The sequence below is a fragment of the Sus scrofa genome, unplaced genomic scaffold (genome assembly GCF_000003025.6).
Source record: "Sus scrofa isolate TJ Tabasco breed Duroc unplaced genomic scaffold, Sscrofa11.1 Contig2116, whole genome shotgun sequence".
Classification (NCBI taxonomy): domain Eukaryota; kingdom Metazoa; phylum Chordata; class Mammalia; order Artiodactyla; family Suidae; genus Sus; species Sus scrofa.
Window position 1 is genome coordinate 33293 of NW_018085024.1, and position 19990 is coordinate 53282.

Sequence of the window (19990 nt, forward strand, 5' to 3'; positions counted from 1 at the left end):
TTGGCGATGAAACAGAGGCTCCGACTTGAGGAGCAGCACCCACTGGGGTATCCAAGGCAAAGCTAGACTCAGGATCATTTCAAAAGGAATTGATCCTGCAAGCAGTCGGTGACGGACAAAGCAGCAGGAATGGAGACCCTGAGTCCTCTAATGGGACAAGATGGGGAGACGCACCTTGCATAGCCAAGCCAAGCAAGGTAAAGCTATAGGGATAAGCGCTTCCCCCAAGCCCATCAAATGCATATCAGAGATGCAAGGGGTGAGGTCTCTACCTGCCACTCTCCAGCAGAGCTGGCTCTCAGGGAAACGCTGGCAAGGGAGCTGCCTCACTAAGCGTATATACCACGCGAGCCTCAGGGAAGGAAGCAGGCGATATGTTCAGCTGTTTCTTCAGTTCTCGCCAGCCTCACCAGTGCAACTGTTCAAGTAAGGTCACAGGCTTCGGCCCGGCCACCCTTCCTGCCTTCCCATCCCCCCAAGGCCTGGGCCTTCTGCTTCCTGCAAGACAGGGAGCAGCCTCTGCACCTGCCACTCCTCCTCCCCGCCCCATGGCTGAAGCAGGACTGGTTCAGAGATCTCAGCTTCATGGAACTAGAAGGTGAGAGGCTCTTTCTGGCAGGTGCCAAGGTCCAGTTGTTGGCAGGAGGGGTAAAGGGGAGGGGGTAAGGGCCAGGGGCTACTTCTTGCTAGTGTGCTGCCTCCGGGCCTGTAGCTGTTGCCAAGCCCCTGGGGGCTTGGGTCCCGCACCAATGGAAAAGGAAGGTCCTTTTCTAACAAAGCCCTGGATGGGTGTTGAGGACGCCCCAAAGGAGAGGCTGCTGCCTGATGTGCCCACCCCAGGGCCAGGGGTGCTCTGACCAAAGGTGGGCGTGGAGGCGCCTCCAAACACAGGTTGGCTCTCTGCAGTGCAGGCCACATTGAGGCCAAAGGATGTGTTCTGGCTGGGTGCACCCAGGCTCTTCTGACTCAAGCCTCCCACAAAAGGAGTCGTGCTGCCAGCGGTCCCACTCTGTCCTGCTCCGGAGCCAAAGGCTCCTGAGGCAGAGCTGGTGCCTGGCGAAGCCACACTGAGCCCAAAGCCTCTGCTGCCAGAGGGTGGGGCTGCCCATCCCCCAAATGTGAAGGGAGATGGTGTCGTGCTACTGGAGCGACTGGCCCCACTGCCGGTGGTCTGGGCTGTAGCTCCAAAGCCAGAGGTGGTGGCTGCACCAAAGGAGAAAACGGCTGTGGTGCTGCCAAAGGCTGGCTGGGGGCCGGCAAGGGTGCCCGAGGCAGAGGCTGTGGCTTTCAGGCCACCAAGAGTGGACTGTGTGGTGCTGCCAAAGGCTGGCTGGGCTGGCTGGAGTGGCAGTCGGGGCGGGGGCTGCAGAGTTTCCCAACGTGAAGGAGCTGCACAAGCTGGGGACAAGGGATGGCTTGGCAGCCCACTGCTGCTGCCCATCAGTGGCCCCAAACCTGGGCTGGGCGTTGGATCCTGGATGATGACTTGGCACTTGAGCCAAAGGGAACGCTGATGGCTGGGCGGGGGGTGCTACTGAATGTCAGCGTGGCCTGGCTGGTGGTGGCTGGGGCAGAGGCTGGAAGGCTGCTGCCCAAATCACTAAAGCCAGCAGTGCTAGCGCTGCTGCTGCTGCTGCTGCTGCTGCTGCTGGCCACTGCCTGAGGGGCACCGGGAAGGGACTGGCCAAAGCTGGTGACTGCTCTTGAAGGAGGCATGGTGGGAGGCTTACCAAGCTGGACTATGGAGCTGGAACCCACAGCTGGGTTTGTGAAGCTGCCACCAGAGGCAGAGGGAGTCCCAAAGAGGACGGGCTGGGAGGTGGAAGCGGTGGTGCTAGTCACGCTGCTCAGGGTGCTGGTCATGCTGCTCACACGGAAGCTGAACACGGGCTTCAGAGCAGAGTCTACGGAGGTGCCAGCTGTGGTCGCAGCAGCCACTGCAGAGGTGGCACGGGTCTGGCCAGGGAAGAGAGGGGCGCTCATAGCACCGGCTGGAGGAGCTGCCTGCTTGAAGAAGGGAGTTACTATGGGCACGGATGCAGGGGCCTCCCTGGTGTGAAAGCCAGGTTTAAAAGTGCGGGACGGGCTGCGGGTACTTGCGGGGAGGGCTGAGCTGGAAGATGTGGTGGCTGGGACCTTGGAAGGGCTAGAGGGCAAGGGGCCCTCGTTCTTGCTTTTAGGAGGGGGCCAAAAAATGGGATCGAGCACGGGAGATGGTGAAGACACAGCAGGAGCTGCAGAGGCAGGAGGCTTAGCAGGTGAGGTGCCCAGCATTCCACAAGGAATGTTCTGCTTGGGAGGGGGAGGGGGGCCGACAAGGCTTGGGAGTTGGCAGACGTCTCAGCCTCAGGGGCTGGAGGTGACTTGGTGTCAGTGACTGGTCCTGTGGAAGAAGCGGGGTAAGGGTGCCGCCACAGAAAACGGCTGTAGGTTTGCAGTCCGAGGAGGTGCCCGCAAGAGGCCCTGACTGTGAAGAGCCAAGAGGGGCCAGAGGGCGGGTGTCTTCGGAGGCGAATGGGCCACAGGGCTTGCCATGCCAGCAGACTTGGGGGGCGATGGTAGGCCTGGGGAATCCTGCTGCTTCTTCAAGCTCTTCAACAGTGGGCTAGGGCTTGGGGCTGGGAGGGAGGTTTCGGTGGCAGGAGTCCCAGCAGTAGGCAGGCTGAAAGAGACCGGAGGCTGACTGGTAGGTGGGTTCTCAGGGACAGCGCTCAAGGCAGTATCAGTCTTATCCTCCAAGATCTCGCTGAACCATTGTGACAAAGCTTTCTTTTCCAAGTCTAAGTCTTCCGCAGTGACTGAATACCCAAGCTGGGGAGGTGGAGGCAAGGTCAGCTGCTCCCCTCGCCAGGACCGCAGCAGCTGCACCTTCCGCTTACGCTGCCCTGAGCTGCCAGGTGTTGGTGGAGAACTCCACGAGTCCTGTTTCTCCCTTGTGGTGGTATCGGCAACTTCTGCTCCCGGGACTCCTTGTCTGTTGTGAATGCAGTTGAAGAAGCCGAATGATGAGAAAGTTCCTCTTCTCTTATTTCCTTTGCTGGCCTCGCTAGAGCCTGGAGCAGGACGAAGCTGGCCTGGAGAAGGGGGATGACCTAGGACCACTCCTCTTCCGCAGCTGAGAGAGACCTCCAGTAGAACTGTAAGAACTGGTGATGGCATTGCGCCTGGAGATGGGCACGCCGCCTGAGTACGTGCTGGTCAAGGAGCTCAGAGAAGAGGTGCGTGACCTCTTATTTAAGTGGGCATCTGAGCTCTGGGGACTGAGAGCTCTCTTCAGAGACCCAGGCTTAGGCACAAAAGAGGCAGGGATTCCACTGGCCGCCAGCGGCTCAAATGCTGAATGTCCACGTCCACTGCTGTCCTGGCGCCTTCTCTTTTCTTCCTGGCCATCAGCCAGTATTTGGTCTTCCTCCTTCACCGTCCTTTTCTTCCTCGCTCTGAGGGCACTCAGCACAGTCTCCTTTGCACATGGGTCTGGGGCACTAGCTGATGGGGAGGACACGGTTGAGCTGCTACTCTGCTCTGATAGCGGGGGACGAATCCACTTGCTATCCGGAGGAGCAATCCTCACTCTCACTGGGCTGCACACCACTTTGGAATTGCGAGCAGAGAGCACAGTCTTCCTGTGACAACTATTCCAGCACACCGTGGGAAGGACCCCCAGCGAGGCATAGTGGGCCTGCTGGATTGGGTATCTCCTTCGAGGTGTTATTACAAACCGATGTGCTACAGGGCCACAACCCCGGAGGGCCGTCCTCCTAGAGGGTCGGGGAAGAGGAGTGGGTAGGGAGGGGTGAGTATGAACCCCGGGGTATGGCCTGATGGAGCTGGCGGCGGCGGCGTGGGGCGGGTGGGCGGGCGGCGGCCAGGCCTCTCCCGCAGGTCCCTGGCCTCCGAGGTGGAGGCAGGCTGCGGGGGGCGGGCTTGCCTAGGTAGTTGCCCATGAGGAACAGATGAGCGCGGGTCCAAGTCCTTGGAAGAGGCGCGGAGGCTCTAGGAGACTTCCGTTTACTGCTGACTACGCCGGAGGCAAGGTGAGCAGTGTTCCATGGCAGCGCGTTCCGAACCAGCGAGGTTCGGAAGGCGCGTGAACCTCGGGGCTCGCGGCGCAGGCCCCACCAGACCGCGGTCGCCCCACAGCTAGCCAGGCCAGCGTAACCGCCACCCCCGCGGGCACCAAGTACAGCACGAGGCCCAGCAGCCACAGGCCCAGCAGCGCCCCTGCCCCTGGCAGCACCAGCCCACAGACCCAAGGTCCCTAACACTGGCTATCAACCTCCGCTCCACAGGTTGCCTCCTGCAGTCACCGCAGCTGCTGCAGACACCGCGACTCGCAAGCAAGGGTAGCCCCAGAATAAATAATAATAACAAACAGTCAAAATAAAACCCCCAAAACAAATGTGCATGCGCCAGATATACTTGAGTGAAAATAATCACATAGGTAAGATACAGACACATATACCTATATCATAAAAATGCTTGGAGAATGTCAACTTTAGGATAATGCTACACAGGCAGGGGATGAGGCTATCAATGAAGACAAAAGGGGAACCTCAGTGGGATGTACTGTACTTGATTTTACAACACTTTCCAAATCTGAAATAGACCTAAGTAACATGTTAAGACATGTTAAACATAATCTCCATATGATGAATGATTCATCATCTTTGTATTTTTATCTACGGTTGAAATAATGAGAAAGTGGAGAAACATGTACTACATGTCTGTATGTTAAAATGTTTAGAGGATTCAGAAAAGAACACAAATAAAACACTATTTACATAGATAGACAGGTAAATAGTCTAATATATTCGACCAAAATAATAGTCTTTGGTGCCCCACAGTTTTAAAACTTCCAAAGGACGATTACTTGTTCCCTCATTTGACTACATGACTTGTAATCATTCAGATGATTCCATCTGAATGGTTAAAAAGAAACCAAATGAGGTCATCTCATTCGAATGTAAATTAGTACAGCCATGGTGGAAGCATGGAGATTCCTCAAAAAGTTAAAGAAAAAAAAAAAAATACCATAGGATACAGCAATTTCAAACTGAAGGAAATGAAATCAGTACTTCAAAATGATATCTGCACTCCCATGTTCACTGCAGGAACATTCACCGTAACCAATATAAGAAAACCAGGTAAGTGCCCAACAACAGATGAATGGATAACAAATGTGTGTGTGTGTGTGTGTGTGTGTGTGTGTATTATCCAGCCTTAAATGCCCAAGAGATCCGGCCACTTGCAAAAAGAGATGAACCTGGAAGACCTGCTAAATCACATAAACCAAACACAAAAAGATAGAATGATCTCACTCATTTATAGGATCCAAAAGTTAATACATAGAAGCAAAGACTAGAACAGAGCTCACCAGGGGCAGAGAGGTGGGAGAAATGAGCATATGTTGGCCAAAGGACACACACTGCACCTATGTAGGAAAAATTAAGCTCGAGCGCCAAAGCAGAGTATGGTAACTATAAATTAGACCAAATGGTCCTAACAGGCATACATAGATATTTCTACGCAACAGAACAACAAACACTCTTCTCAAGTGCACAGAGCACATTCTTTAGGATAGATCATATCATGAGCCACATCATGTTAAACTTTCACAAATTTTAAAAGATTTAAAACTATAGCAACTTGTTCACCCATGATGGATAAGACACTAAAAAACAAAGAGGAATGCTGGAAAGTTTACAAACATACAGAAACTAAACAACACAACTCGGAACTACCAATGGGTCAAATAAGAAATCCAAAGATTTACAACAAAATAACCTCCAAACAAATGAAAACAGAAACGCAATATACCAAAACATAGAGGATGCTACAAAAGCAGTTCCTACAAGGAATTTTATATTGATACAAGCAAATGTTAAGAAGAAAACATCTTGGGGTTCCCGTCATGGAACAGTGGATACAAATCCGACTAGGAACCATGAGTTTGCACGTTCGATCCCAGGCCTCACTCAGTGGGTTAAGGATCCCATGGTGCCCTGAGCCATGGCATAGGTCACAGATATGGCTCGGATCTGGCATTGCTTTGGCTGTGGTGTAGGCTGGCAGCTATAGCTCCGACTGGACCCCTAGCCTGGGAGACTCCATATGCTGAGGGGGTGGCCCTAAAAAGTTTTGTTTTGTTTTGCTTTGTTTTTTTATGTAAGAAAGAAGAAAGAAAAAAAAAAATCTCCATTAAATACCTGAACATTTCAATTCTTTGAAGTTGCTTTCAAGGAATCAGAAACAGGAACAAGCTAAGCCCAAGCTTAGAAAGGAAGGAAGGAAATATAAAAGATCAACATGGGAAAAAATGAAATAGAACGAGACAGCCATAACCAACCAACCAGTCAAACAACAACAACAACAACAACAAAAGCAATAAAAGAACTGTTTGGAAAGATAAATATAATGACAATTGATCTCAAATATGGCATGAATGAACCTATATATTAAAGAGAAACACTCTCACAGACACTTGGAACAGACTTGTGGTTGCCAAGGGGGTTGTGGGGAGGGAGTGGAATACTTGGGGAGTTTGGGGTTGGGAAATGCAAACTACTACATTTAGAATGGATAAGCAATGAGGTCCTATGGATAGCACAGGGAATTATATCCAGTCTCTTGGGATAGAACATGATGGAAGAGAGAATGCAAAAAAGAATGCATATATAGATATATGTGTATGAGTGTATGCGGGTGTGTGTGTGTGTTTCTGTACATATATATATATATATATATATATATATATATACACACACATATCTGGGTTAATATGCTGTATAGAAAAAACTGACACAACACCATAAATCAACTATGATTTAAAAAAAAAACTTTAGACTAAGAAAAAGAGAGAAAATTAAAAAATATTAGAAATGAAAGAGGAGACACTAGAGAAAAACATATGCTAAAGACATAGTGCACTATAGGCAAAAAAGACATTTAGAAGTAGTCTTTAGAGAAAATCTTCCCGATCCTTGTGAAAAGTGTTGCTACCACTTTTGTTAGACACACCTCCCACCTTAACCCACTCCAAACCAGCTCCATGGTCCTGCCTAAGGCGCTGATACTATTTGGAAGTGACCATGGAAAAATCAATGTCCATGAATGCTGTTTAAAAAAAAATAACAAAGAACTGAGTTGAAAATAAAACATTTGACAAAATCGAGCACTGATTTATGATGAAAATCCGCCATAAACTAAACCTAGAGATATGAAAATATGTGGAACAGAATATGGGAAAGCTAGAGTTAAAATCATATTTAATGATGGGGCCAAATAACTTTATCCTTAAGATCAGGAAAAAGACCTTACCACTCTTACCACTTCCACTCAGCATTGTACTGGAGCATCTCGCAGGCAACATGTTAAGGGGAAAATTAATAAATGGAACATTAACTAGGAAAGAATAAAATCTGCCTTTATCCACAGATTGTAGGACTTTAAAGAAAAACACGAGGAGAGCTATTTAACCCATTCTAATCTATTCCATAATGGTTGGGGCAGGGCTTCTGATCATAAAACATTTTGTGTGTGTGTGTGTGGTGTGTGTCTTTTTGCTGTTTCCTGGGCCACTCCCGCGGCATATGGAGGTTCCCAGGCTAGGGGTCAAATTGGAGCTGTAGCCTCCGGCCTATGCCAGAGCCATAGCAACGTGGGATCCGAGTCACATCTGCAACCTACACCAAGGCTCACGGCAACGTGGGATCGTTAACCCACTGAGCAAGGGCAGGGACTGAACCCGCAACCTCATGGTTCCTAGTCAGATTGGTTAACCACTGGCCACGACAGGAATTCCTGATCATAAACCATTTTCTAAAGGAAAGAACACCTGAGCTTAAGAGCAAACTATACAGACCATTGATTCAGACCTAGAGGATGTTTAAAAGAGAAACTTTTAAGGTAGCAATAAAGGGAACTACTCATTTTGGGGGTTCACTAAAGTAGTCAACTCTTGCGTGTACAGCAGCCTACAAGATGTACATGTCAGTAGCTTGAAGTTCTACACAGACCACTCATCTGGGCTAGTCTTAATAATATGCCCAGCTGTAATAAATCTGCATGACGGCATTTAGGAGTTTCTCAATGAAATTCAAATTTATATATTTCATGAGTCTCCAAAAGCCATCAAAACCGTTTAATGAATGGACCACTACGGCCTTGTGAAGTTGGAAGATTTGTGCGTCACGGTTGATGTGAATTAGCCGTGGGTTTTACTTCCATAAGCCACCACTTCCACCCCTTCATTCTTGTGTATATCATCTGATAGCAACCTTTTTGGCTACTGTACTTGCTTTATCTAAAACAGAGTTAGCAGTTCTCTTGGGGAAAGACTTTATCACTATTCTGATCTTCAAGAATAAAATACACATAGACATTTTCGTTATTTTCAAGAACGACCCAAAAGTTGACTTCTCCGTTGCGTCTTTCTAGGCCTCTGGTCAGAATTAATCTTACTCTTTCCCACATTCATATTTCACAACATTTTCTGAAAAACGGTCTCTTTCCCTCTACAGAGTTTGTATCTCATGACTCATCAGGAAAATAGATGTCTTCATTAAGTTGAACTGCAGGAGCATTAGAGACCAGGTTTCAGGTGGATTAACGGTTCAACTCAGTGTTCTCTATAGAGCAAGATCACAAGGGCTCTACATTGATCACTTGCTGTAATACCACAGTGAACTGACCACCAGGGTTCAATTAGGGACTGCCTCACTCTACCTAACAAATCAGGCTTATAATTTCTAATATACGGCACCACCCTAACAATTCACGAATGCTTGCTTCTTCAGAGTCAAATGTCAAGTTTTTTGCCAAACGTTTAATATACAATCTACAAACAAAGTTATCGATCAGCTAATTTCCTATCTCGATAATTCTTCTTCCCTTTCATGTCCATGTGAGTGTTGGAATAAGGAAGAAAGCAAGGAATGTGGGTGACCTTCGACTACTTTGGCAATCTAGTAACATGTCTCTGTTATATAGAAGCAATGAGCACGGATCTAAGATAATAACCAATCGTTCTTATAAATCACAAAATAAAAATAAAGTGGAATAATTATGTAGAATGTATTAAAGAGCATGGATTTTAATGTTGACAGAGCAAAATATCCTTTTACTACCTCAGTATGCCCTTAATCTAACATATATATTATAGAGGAATATACGCTCAATTTAGGAACTTTATAAAATACTGAAAAAGTGTAACAGTCACCTCGAATAACCACAGTAAGATAAATCCATAATGATACCACTAAAGGTAACAGCATTAACGAGATGGAGGTGTGGAGGTTGTTCGTAAAATTTTTGCAGATTTGATTCTATAAATGGTACTAAGCACTGGAATCATTCAGGTCTTTTTATATTTTGGCTGTGTATTTACTGGGCTAGTCATTTAAACCCTAACGATTTAGGGCTTAGTTTCTATTGGTAAAATACATGTTTTTAAAATGTGGCATTAAGTGTAAATCCAATGAGGTAATCTGTTGTAAAGCTTAGCTTCTATAGCTAGGATAGGGAAAATGGTGAAAGTAGCAAAAATTTTGTGATGACAAATTTCTATCCTAGAGGGCAAAGCTGGACAAAGTACGTTATAAACAAAACACACCAGAATTGTGGCCTAAGCAAAAAGCAAAGGCACAATTATCTATATAATAACTACTTTATGCAGGTTGAAATCTTTGGAAAGGATTTAGAATCAGTTAAATTATACTGGAAAGTAGGAGTTGAGCAGGGAAAAAAAAAAAAAAAGCGCTTTAGCCATTTAGAAAATCTTTTCTATTCCAAAACCAGACAAAGATAAACCAAAAAAGATAATTATCGGCCAATATCTTTTGATGGACATAGATGCAAATTCTCAGCAAAATCTTAGCCAACCAAATCCAACAACACATCCAAAAAGTATGCACCATGACCAGCAGGGTACATCCAGGTTCACAAGGATGGTCAACATACGGCAATCAATCAACGTCATTACACCACATTAACAAAACCATGTCAAAAATCATACGAATCATCTATAGATGCAGAAAATGCATTTGACAAAGTCCAACATCCATTCATCATCAAGACCTCGCAACAGTGGGTTATGAGGGAACATTCCTGAACATAATCAAACCCATTTATGACAAACCCCACAGCAAATATAATACTCAAGGGGGAAAAGCCGAAAGCCTTCTCACTCAAATCTGCCAACAAGACACGGATGCCCACTCTCACCACTGCGACTCAACACAGTTTTGGAAGTCTACCACGCAATTAGACAAACAAAAGAAATAAAAGGCATCCATATAGGAAGAGAAGAGATCAAACTGTCACTGGAATGCAGACGACATGATACTATACATAGAAAACCCTAAGGACTCAACCCAGAAACTACTTGCACTGATAAAGAAATTTCAGCAAAGTGGCAGGATGTAAGATTAACATTCAGAAATCGCCATTCCGTATACCAGCAATGAAATATTAAAAAGGTGTCACAGACATGTTTCCTTAAAACTCCATCTGTCCTTCTTTACTTTATCCAGCTTCTGTCTTATTTTATCCATCTTCCTTCTTGGAAAAACAGTCAAGTCTGGTAATGACTTAAGTTAAGACAATACCAAAGGATAGGTACTTAAGCTTAAGAAATTTATTGCATAGAGGTCAGATAGAGCTTAAACCCTTTAATACCAAGTGGCTTTTTAAATATAAAAGAACTTATATAATAGTAAACAGCCCTATATCCCACCAGGCCACTCTCAATTGATCTATCTAAAGAGCACAATAAAGGAGGTGGTTTCTTGAGCATGGGGCTCTTGGTCCTGGACCTGAGTCCCTGGCCCACCTTTACTTAAGATAAATTCTTGTGTCTTCTTTTATGTTATTATTTTTCTTATGTTCCCCAGCACCCTTTTTCAGCCCATCTGCTGGCTGTCCAGGAAAAAAGAAATACAGGAATACAAAATACAATACCTTTTAAATTGCACTCACAAAAATAAATATCGGAATACACTGACCAAAATAAAGGACTATATGCCAAGACCTATAAAACTTCAATCAAAGAAATCAAACAAGATGTAAGAAATAGAAAGATATTCCATGTTCATGGACTGGAAAAATCAATATTGTAAAATGGCCATGCTACCCCAAAGCAATCTACAGATTCCAATGCTATCCCTATCAAATTACCCATGACATTTTTCACAGAAACTAAACAAACAATCCAACATTTAGATGGAACCACAAAAGACCCAGAATCACCAAAGAAATCCTGAGAATCAAAAACCAAGCAGGAAGCATAACATTCCCAGACTTCAAGAAATATTACAAAGCCACAGTCAGCAAAAACAGTGTGGTACTGGTGTCAAAACAGACAGACAGACCAAGGGAACAGAATAGAGACCCGGAAATAAACCCTGACACTATGTCAATTAAGCTTTGGCAAGGGAGGCAAGAACATAAAATGGAAAAAGAAAGTCTATTCAGCAAGCATGGCTGGGAAACCTGGACACCTGCATGCAAAGCAATCAAACTAGAACACACCCTCACACCATGCACAAAATAAACCCAAATGGCTGAAAAGACTTAAATATAAGCCGGACACCATCAAACTCCTAGAAGAGAACACAGGCAAAACACTCTCTGACATCAGCACCATGAATATTTTCTCAGGTCAGTCTCCCAAAGCATAGAAATAAGAGCAAAAGTAAACCATGGGACTCACAAATGAAAAGCTTTGCACAGCAAAGGAAACCAAAAAACAAAAAGACAAAAGAATGGAGAAAATACTTTCAAATGATCATCCCACAAGTTAATCCAGAATATATAGCAGCTTATACAACTCAACAGCAAAAAAGCAATCAATCAATGGAAAAATGGGCAAAGACCTGAATAGACATTTCTCAAGGAAGATATACAGATGGCCAGCAAACACATGAAAAATGCTCCACATCGCTGATTGTAAGAGAAATGCAAATCAAACTACCAGGAGATACCACCTCACACCAGTCACACATGGCCCTCATTCATAAGCCCACAAATAACAAGTGCTGGAGGGGGTGTGGACAAAAGGAACCGCCTGCACTGGTTGGTGGAATGTGAACTGGTACAGGCCACTAATGGAGAACAGTTTGGAGATACCTTGAAATCTATACACAGAACTTCCATACGACCCGCAATCCCACTCTTGGGCATATATCCGGACAAACTCTTCTCAGGAGAGACACATGCACCCGCATGTCATTGCAACACTATTCACAATAGCCAGACATGGAAACAACCAAATGTCCATCAACAGATGAATGGATTCAGAGATGTGGTATATATGCACAATGGAATACTACTCGCCAAAAAAAAAAAGAATGACATAATGCCATTTGCAGCAACATGGAGGAATAGAGACTCTCATACTGAGTGAAATGAGCCAGAAAGACAAAGACAAATACCATATGATATCACTCATAACTGAATCTAATATCCAGCACAAATGAACATCTCCACCGAAAGAAATCATGGACCTGGAGAATAGACATGTGGCTGCCCGAAGGGAGAGGAGGGAGTGGGAGGGATCGGGAGCTTGGGATTATCAGACACTACTAGAATAGAGTTACAAGGAGACCCTGCTGAGCAGCATTGAGAACTATGTCTAGATACTCATATTGCAACAGAACAAGGGTGGGAAAAAACGTACACATGTAAGAATAACTTGATCCCCATGCTGTACTGCAGGAAAAAAAAAAAAAAGAAGAAAATCTTTCAAAAATGTTCATTCTAAACTTCCTTTTGCAAGAAGGGACATGCAACACAACTATAGTTTCTTACTCTGTTTTTTACTGTTAATTTTTTTGTCTGTTTCTGGCTGCCCCCGCACCATATGGCATTCCCAGGCCAGGGACTGAATCCAATCCCTATCAGCAACCTACACCACAGCTATAGCAATGCTGGATCCTTAAACCCCTGCACTGGACCAGGAACTGAACTGGCCATGGCACAGACACAAGCTGGATCACTGACCCACTGCACCACCACAGGACTCTCCATGCTTAGTTTGAAAGGCTGTAAAAATTCTAGCATCACTCTTCTGTAAACCCAAAACAGTGGATAGGAACTTCATCTTGCACTCTGCTGCACATCAGAGATGCAAGTGGTGAGGACTCTACGGCGACGCTCCAGCCGCAAATAGGGCAAAATGATCCATCTACAAACAGAAACAGATCGGGCACATGGAGAACAGACTTGTGGATGCTGCTGGGACAGAGGAGGAGTGGATGGATGGGAGTGTGGGGTTGGAGTATACAAACTAGGAAGTTTGGATGGATAAGTACTGGGGTCCGACTGTACAGCACAGGGAACTCTGTCCTGTCTCTTGCGTTACAACATGATGGAATATAACATGAAAAAGAAGGAATATATATATATATTATATATGTATATATACACACACACTCACACACACACACACACACACACACACACACATATACACAACTCGGTCACTTTGTTCAACAGCAACTTCTTAAATATAACATGCTAAGTATTTGGACAGCTGTTCCCCTATTAACCTCGGGTGACTAACCACTCACCACTGTGGAAAGCATCACTGATGCTACCAATTTTATTAACCTGCTTGAAATCCTGCCAGTTTTCTGTGTTTTCTCCTATGTAAAAATTATCCTTAAGTACTTTTCTGTAATCTGAATGCGATCATCCATATACATGCTGCTGACTGAAGAAATGTTTCATATTGAGATAGGAGGAAGTCATCCTGGATTTCACCTGATTTGGCCTGAACTTTACACTAACTAGAACACTCTTTCCCATGGCCTGCCAACATCCTTAGTACACCTGCTTTAACCACTAAAGGAAATAATGCACTAAAAACATCAAGATGGGGAGTTCCTGGAGTGGCACAGCGGAAACAAATCCAACTAGGCCCCGTGAGGTTGTGGCTTCACTCCCTGGCCTCGCTCAGTGGCTTCAGGATCTGGTGGTGCTGTGAGCTGTGGTGTATCAGACACGGCTGGATCTGTCGTTGCTGGGGCTGTGGTGTAGGCTGGCAGCTGTAGCTCCAATTGGACCCCTAGCCTGGAACCTCCATATGCAGTGGGTGTGGCCCTAAAAAGACAAAAGACAAAGACCAAAAAAAAAAAAAAAATAGAATTGCGAGATGAGCAACTGATTCAGGCATTCAAAGTGGAAACAGGTAGCCATCGTGGAGGTTGTTTCAGTCTTGTTCCTGCATCAAGGAGAGCTTTACTTTTCTGAACTACCTCAAACTCAAGAATATCACCAGCCATTTGAAAAACACTCTCTTCTACCACCTGCCAGCTGCAACTTTATGCTCTCTCTCTAAAGCCTATCAGTGTAACTATTCAAACATTTCGGACCCCACCAATCCTCACTTAAAAAGGGCCCTTACTTCTTGCCTGTTCCAATCCTAACACTTGACAGACAGCTTATGTACCTTTGCCATCTTTGCCTGCATAGGCCTCCCACATTCTGTAGTTCAGTGGAAACACAATTCCAATGCTTATTGAGGCTCTCTCTCCTAGGCTACAGTCTTCAGTGTACTTCAGATAAAGCTCTCGTCTATTCCTATCACTGACCGGTCACTGATGGTCTGTGTTGATGGCATTAACCTGAGAAAACACCCTTCCAGACTCATTTCCCACCGGCAGCTTTCATGAAGCCCCAGACTAAGTTACACACGTTTTACTAATATCCTCATAATTGAATATGCATATCTGACTGTAATTATCGGACATTCAACTATGACAGACCAAGCTTGTCTTTATCTAAATTTTTACTCTTATTTGAATACCCTAGGAGACATTTGGCACTTATGACGTGACCTTAATGTTTGTATGTGATCCTTAATACTCTCCGCTTTAAAACTGTATTATTTCTTAGAGAGAACCAAGGCTAGACATATACAACCTTTTCGTATAATTTTCTTTCATCTGCTAGATTGGGCTCTGGAAGGGAGATAATTTAGGTATTCCTAAGGAGGTTGGCTGGAAATCCTGTATTCCTTCACTGTGTTTGAAGAAGGTATTACAAAGGAATTGCAGTACTCTTCCAGGGCCTGAGAAACTAACAACTTAGCCCATCCAATTATACTCAGTACCATCCTCTTCATTGCTCACTAGATCATATTGCTGAGGTTGAAGCATGCCTTAACCCTAAAGCAAACTGACCAATAAAAACATGCTTTCTATTAATGCTGAAGGCACAGGACCTTCAGTCTATAAGAAGCTACGCCGTGAAGCTGAACTACACAGGCCATGTTAACGGCCAGACAAGCCTCCGTTTCCTCTAAAATTGGTGGCTGTGTGTTAGTTAAATAACTACCTAGAGTATTTCTCTTTATGCTTAACATCTACTGAATATAGACTTAAGTAACTCCATTATTGCTATTACTCATCAGTGAAGCCGGAAAATGCCAACAGAATGTGGATAAGATGCTGAAAAAGGACTCTGTTTTAAAACACAAGAAAATGATATGTCAGTTCCATTGTTCTTGAGGAACTAACCAGAAAACATAATATTCAATGTGAAGTAACACACAGCCAGTTTCAAAGACATGTGCTTTTGCACATAGAATTTCACTATATCTACGTCCTACAGAGTTCTCTCAATTTTCAAATTTCTGTCAAAGTACGTGAAAGCCACAGAAAATGTTCATGATTTTCTCAACAAGCCACGTTACAAATGCAGTGACAGAGGCCAAGTGATTAGAGATTACACTTAACTGAAGACTTTGTTAAAATATAATGTCTGGGGAGAACCTTTTTTGTTTGTCTGTTTGGTTGGTTTGGTTTTAGGGCTGCACCTGCTGCTTACGGAAGTTCCCAGGCCACGAACTTCCCAGCTACAGCTGCCGGCCCCTACCACAGTGGCTTCCGGCCTACACCACAGCACTTGCTGGTCCACACCACAGCCACAGCAGTGTAGGATCTGAGCCATGTCTGCAGCCTACACCACAGCTTGCGGCAACGCCAGATCCTCAGCCCACCCAGCGAGGCCAGGGATCAATGTCCTCTTGGGTACCGGTCGGGTTCATTACTGCTGAGCCACAAGGGGAACTCCCTGGTTAGACCCTTTGTGCCATTTATGCCAGATGAATTGCCTACCTTGGCATGAAACATCAACAGCTATGGCCACAGGCTCATTTGACAACCACTCTGTGTAACTTATGTTTTATGAACATGTACAATGAATAGACATGAACAACTTCTGTTAGTCAAGAACTATGAAATCTCTATCATTGTAGTGAAAAGCAGCGAACAATCTATAATTGTTCCTGACTTCACTGTTACTTCATCTTTGTAAGACCAGACAGGACCTGTCATTCGTATAAATGGCAGCTTTTATGTTACTAGAAAATTACTAATTTGGTAACATAGGTGTACATTTTGAAGGACATGTATTTCTTTTCAATTTGTGTTTGGCTTAAATCTAAAATCGCCCAGCCATGGTTCAGGACAGCCCCAGAGAATTTCAGACCTAAAACATGTACTATCAACTCATATTCCAGTGTCTGAGTTCAAAGTTCACAGTTTAATACGGGTTCCCAAATTTTAAGAACTTCATCGGGGAGAAAAGAAGGTTAGAAGAAGTTATTGGAGGAAGACCTTAAAGTCTGTATAGTGGTTCAGGCAACGATACAGTACTTGAGATTGAGTCTCGATTGCAATAGCCTTGGAAAATTGTTACCACTGACACTTTTTGAAAATTTCATGCACAAATCATTTTCCTTGCCACACATCTGAATTTAGGTTGGCCCCATCGTACGTGCATTGCAGCACCACAAAAACCAAAGAGGCACAGAAGTGACATGGTCCTCTCATTACACTGAATATAAGCTAGTGATTAATACCATGAACACCTGAGCAAACAAATGACAAAGTGTGAATTAAGACATGGGTTCCAGCCATCCATAGCCAGCAATCTCTTTGCCACATGGGATTCTATGAAATCGCATAGCACATACAGAATGTAAGGGCCTACTCATGTGCCTTTTACTAATTAGGATACTGGTCACTACCTTCAACAGAGGCTCAATAGAAATCTGAGCTGGCGAGGCATTCCAGAAAGGTAAGATGACAAGACAGCACAAGATCCCAAAAGGCACAGCTTCTGTTGAGAATTCTATCTCCAAAAATGAACAAATGCACATTTCAGAAGTATCATTATGATAGGTCACCCCTCAGATCTCTTCATTCAAAAATTAATACAGAATAAGAAAGAAGAGTAAATTCAGAGGGAGGTCAGAAATAACGGCAAGGAAAGAAACTAATAAACAGAGTGATTAAATGAATCCATAATGAAATATAAAGTTAACAAAACCATAACTGGTGTTTGCGTTGAAGATTGTGATATGGAGGATTTCCCATCGTGGCTCAGTGGTTAAGGAATCCGACAAGGAAGCATGAGGTTGCGGGTGTGATCTCTGGCCTTGCTCAGTGAGTTAAGGATCCAGCATTGCTGTGAGTGTGGTGTAGGTCACAGACTCGGCTTGGATCTGGCAGTTCCTGTGGCTCTGGCAGAGGCTGGCGGCTACAGGTCCAACAAACCACCTAGCCTGGGAGCACCATATGCCACAGGAGGAGACCTAGAAGCGGCAAAAGGAAAAAAAAAAAAAAAAAAAAAAAAAAAAGAGTAAAATGGAATCCTAAAATAAATAAATACGAACATTCATATCAACATTAAACCATTTTATTTATATTATTTCTAAAAGGACTGAGACATTTAAGCGGTATAAAATATTAACTAGATATGTTTGTTACATTTTTAAATAGCAGTCTTCAAACGAAAAACGGCAGGTTGAATACATACATTTCCTGCTGCTGTCTCACAAAATTACCCAAAAACTTAAAGGAAACATTAAAAGGAATGATTCCGTAAGAACAAAGTTAATGGATAAAAGGGTAACAATGACAGTCACATTTTGCAATCAAAAGTATACTAAAGAAAAAACTGTAAACTCATGGAGCAATTCTGAAAATGCCTAGCAGGGGGGACAGTGCCAACAGGTAGTCCAAAGCCGCATGCTCTTGTAACGCAGAAGTATTCAAGAACTGGAAGCACTGTATACATTTGAAAATGAGGCTCACACTGTAGCTGAAAGTCAGACTGGTTGTACCTTTTGAGGAGAAACCTTTTTTCCCGTATTTCCTTGCAATCCTCAGAAGAGCAGAATATTTTGGTCTCCTGGGGGTTCCTGGACCAAGGGTCCTGCCTGGGAACTGAGGCAAGCTAGCTCAGAGGACTAACCTGAGAGGGTCTGCCTTATGTAAGGTGTAGGCAGAAGCCTGATTTCTAGGCCTGTGCCCCACCCCCCTCTCGTCCTGGCAGATGTTCCAGGTTCAGGTCCCTCCTCAGCTCCACACACAACAGCCAGGAGTCGAGCTCTCCAGGGGGGTGGGGGCACAGTCCCCTGCCAGCAGACAGTCACCCTCAGTCAAAAAGGGCAGGGGGACTCCTTACACCTCCGTCACATTTATAAAATAAGAATGACATTTTGTGCTTCCAGCAGAAGCTCCAGGCCCTCGGAAAGGCTGCCTGGGACAGCATTTGAGCCTCTTCTTCACACAGGCATTACTGAACTATACAGCTAATTTCTAGTCTATAGTCTATAGTCTTTAACCACCTCAGTGAACCAAGCTTGAAGGAATTTAAAAGGCAATTTAGCTTAAACACAAAAATAACTATTTTATCTGGTTGGAAATGTTTAAGGATGTTTTTCTTTTCACTTCGACACACGCACTCATGCTTCTCCCAAAGAGGATAGGCGTGGCAGCCAGGCTCTTGGCCTGGGGTACGTGGTTTTGGAAAAAGGAAGAAGAAAGGAAGGGGCGGGGGGAGTAAGATACGGTTTTAAAATGTTGCTTATTACTTAAACGCTTTCTAACTTATACGATGGGTGATCTAGCCTGCCGTGAGGTTAGGTAGATGGGCAAAGAAAAAAAGTGGCCCCATCCACCTAGGCCGCCAGCCCTGAAGATCAAAACACCAACTGAAAAGTCAAGACTCAGCACTTGGAGCCATCAAGTGGTGCTACTTTCCACATTCAAATAGCGAGGCCCCAGAAACTTAAACAGTTCCGTCCAGCATTACCAACGTGCCGCCACTCATACAATTCAATTATTCCATCAATCTCGACTCTAAGAGCAATGGACATGAGCATCCGATAAAGTAATACAGAATAAGGCTTAAACATGTGATCCCGGGGAGGAAGATAAGTCCAGTGAGGCCAACAGGGAAGGTGGACAAGGAGGCAGCTGAAAGCAGTGGTGGGCATCCTGCCTGTTCCAAGAGCTTCCCTCTCCCAGAGTGACAGGTCACCCCTCCATCTGCCAGGCTAACTGTCCTGAGCCACCAAGCTCGTGGGGGCCAAACTGGCAGAGAGGGTTGGCGATGAAACAGAGGCTCCGACTTGAGGAGCAGCACCCACTGGGTATCCAAGGCAAAGCTAGACTCAGGATCATTTCAAAAGGAATTGATCCTGCAAGCAGTCGGTGACGGACAAAGCAGCAGGAATGGAGACCCTGAGTCCTCTAATGGGACAAGATGGGAGACGCACCTTGCATAGCCAAGCCAAGCAAGGTAAAGCTATAGGGATAAGCGCTTCCCCCAAGCCCATCAAATGCATATCAGAGATGCAAGGGGTGAGGTCTCTACCTGCCACTCTCCAGCAGAGCTGGCTCTCAGGGAAACGCTGGCAAGGGAGCTGCCTCACTAAGCGTATATACCACGGGAGCCTCAGGGAAGGAAGCAGGCAATATGTTCAGCTGTTTCTTCAGTTCTCGCCAGCCTCACCAGTGCAACTGTTCAAGTAAGGTCACAGGCTTCGGCCCGGCCACCCTTCCTGCCTTCCCATCCCCCAAGGCCTGGGCCTTCTGCTTCCTGCAAGACAGGGAGCAGCCTCTGCACCTGCCACTCCTCCTCCCCGCCCCATGGCTGAAGCAGGACTGGTTCAGAGATCTCAGCTTCATGGAACTAGAAG

The 19990-nt window shown here is 45.2% G+C and overlaps 1 pseudogene; it reads right to left on the reverse strand.

Annotated features, from left to right (window-relative positions):
- Positions 1–670: 670 nt before the first annotated feature.
- On the reverse strand, positions 671–19979 carry LOC110258467 (annotated as a pseudogene).
- Positions 19980–19990: the final 11 nt, after the last annotated feature.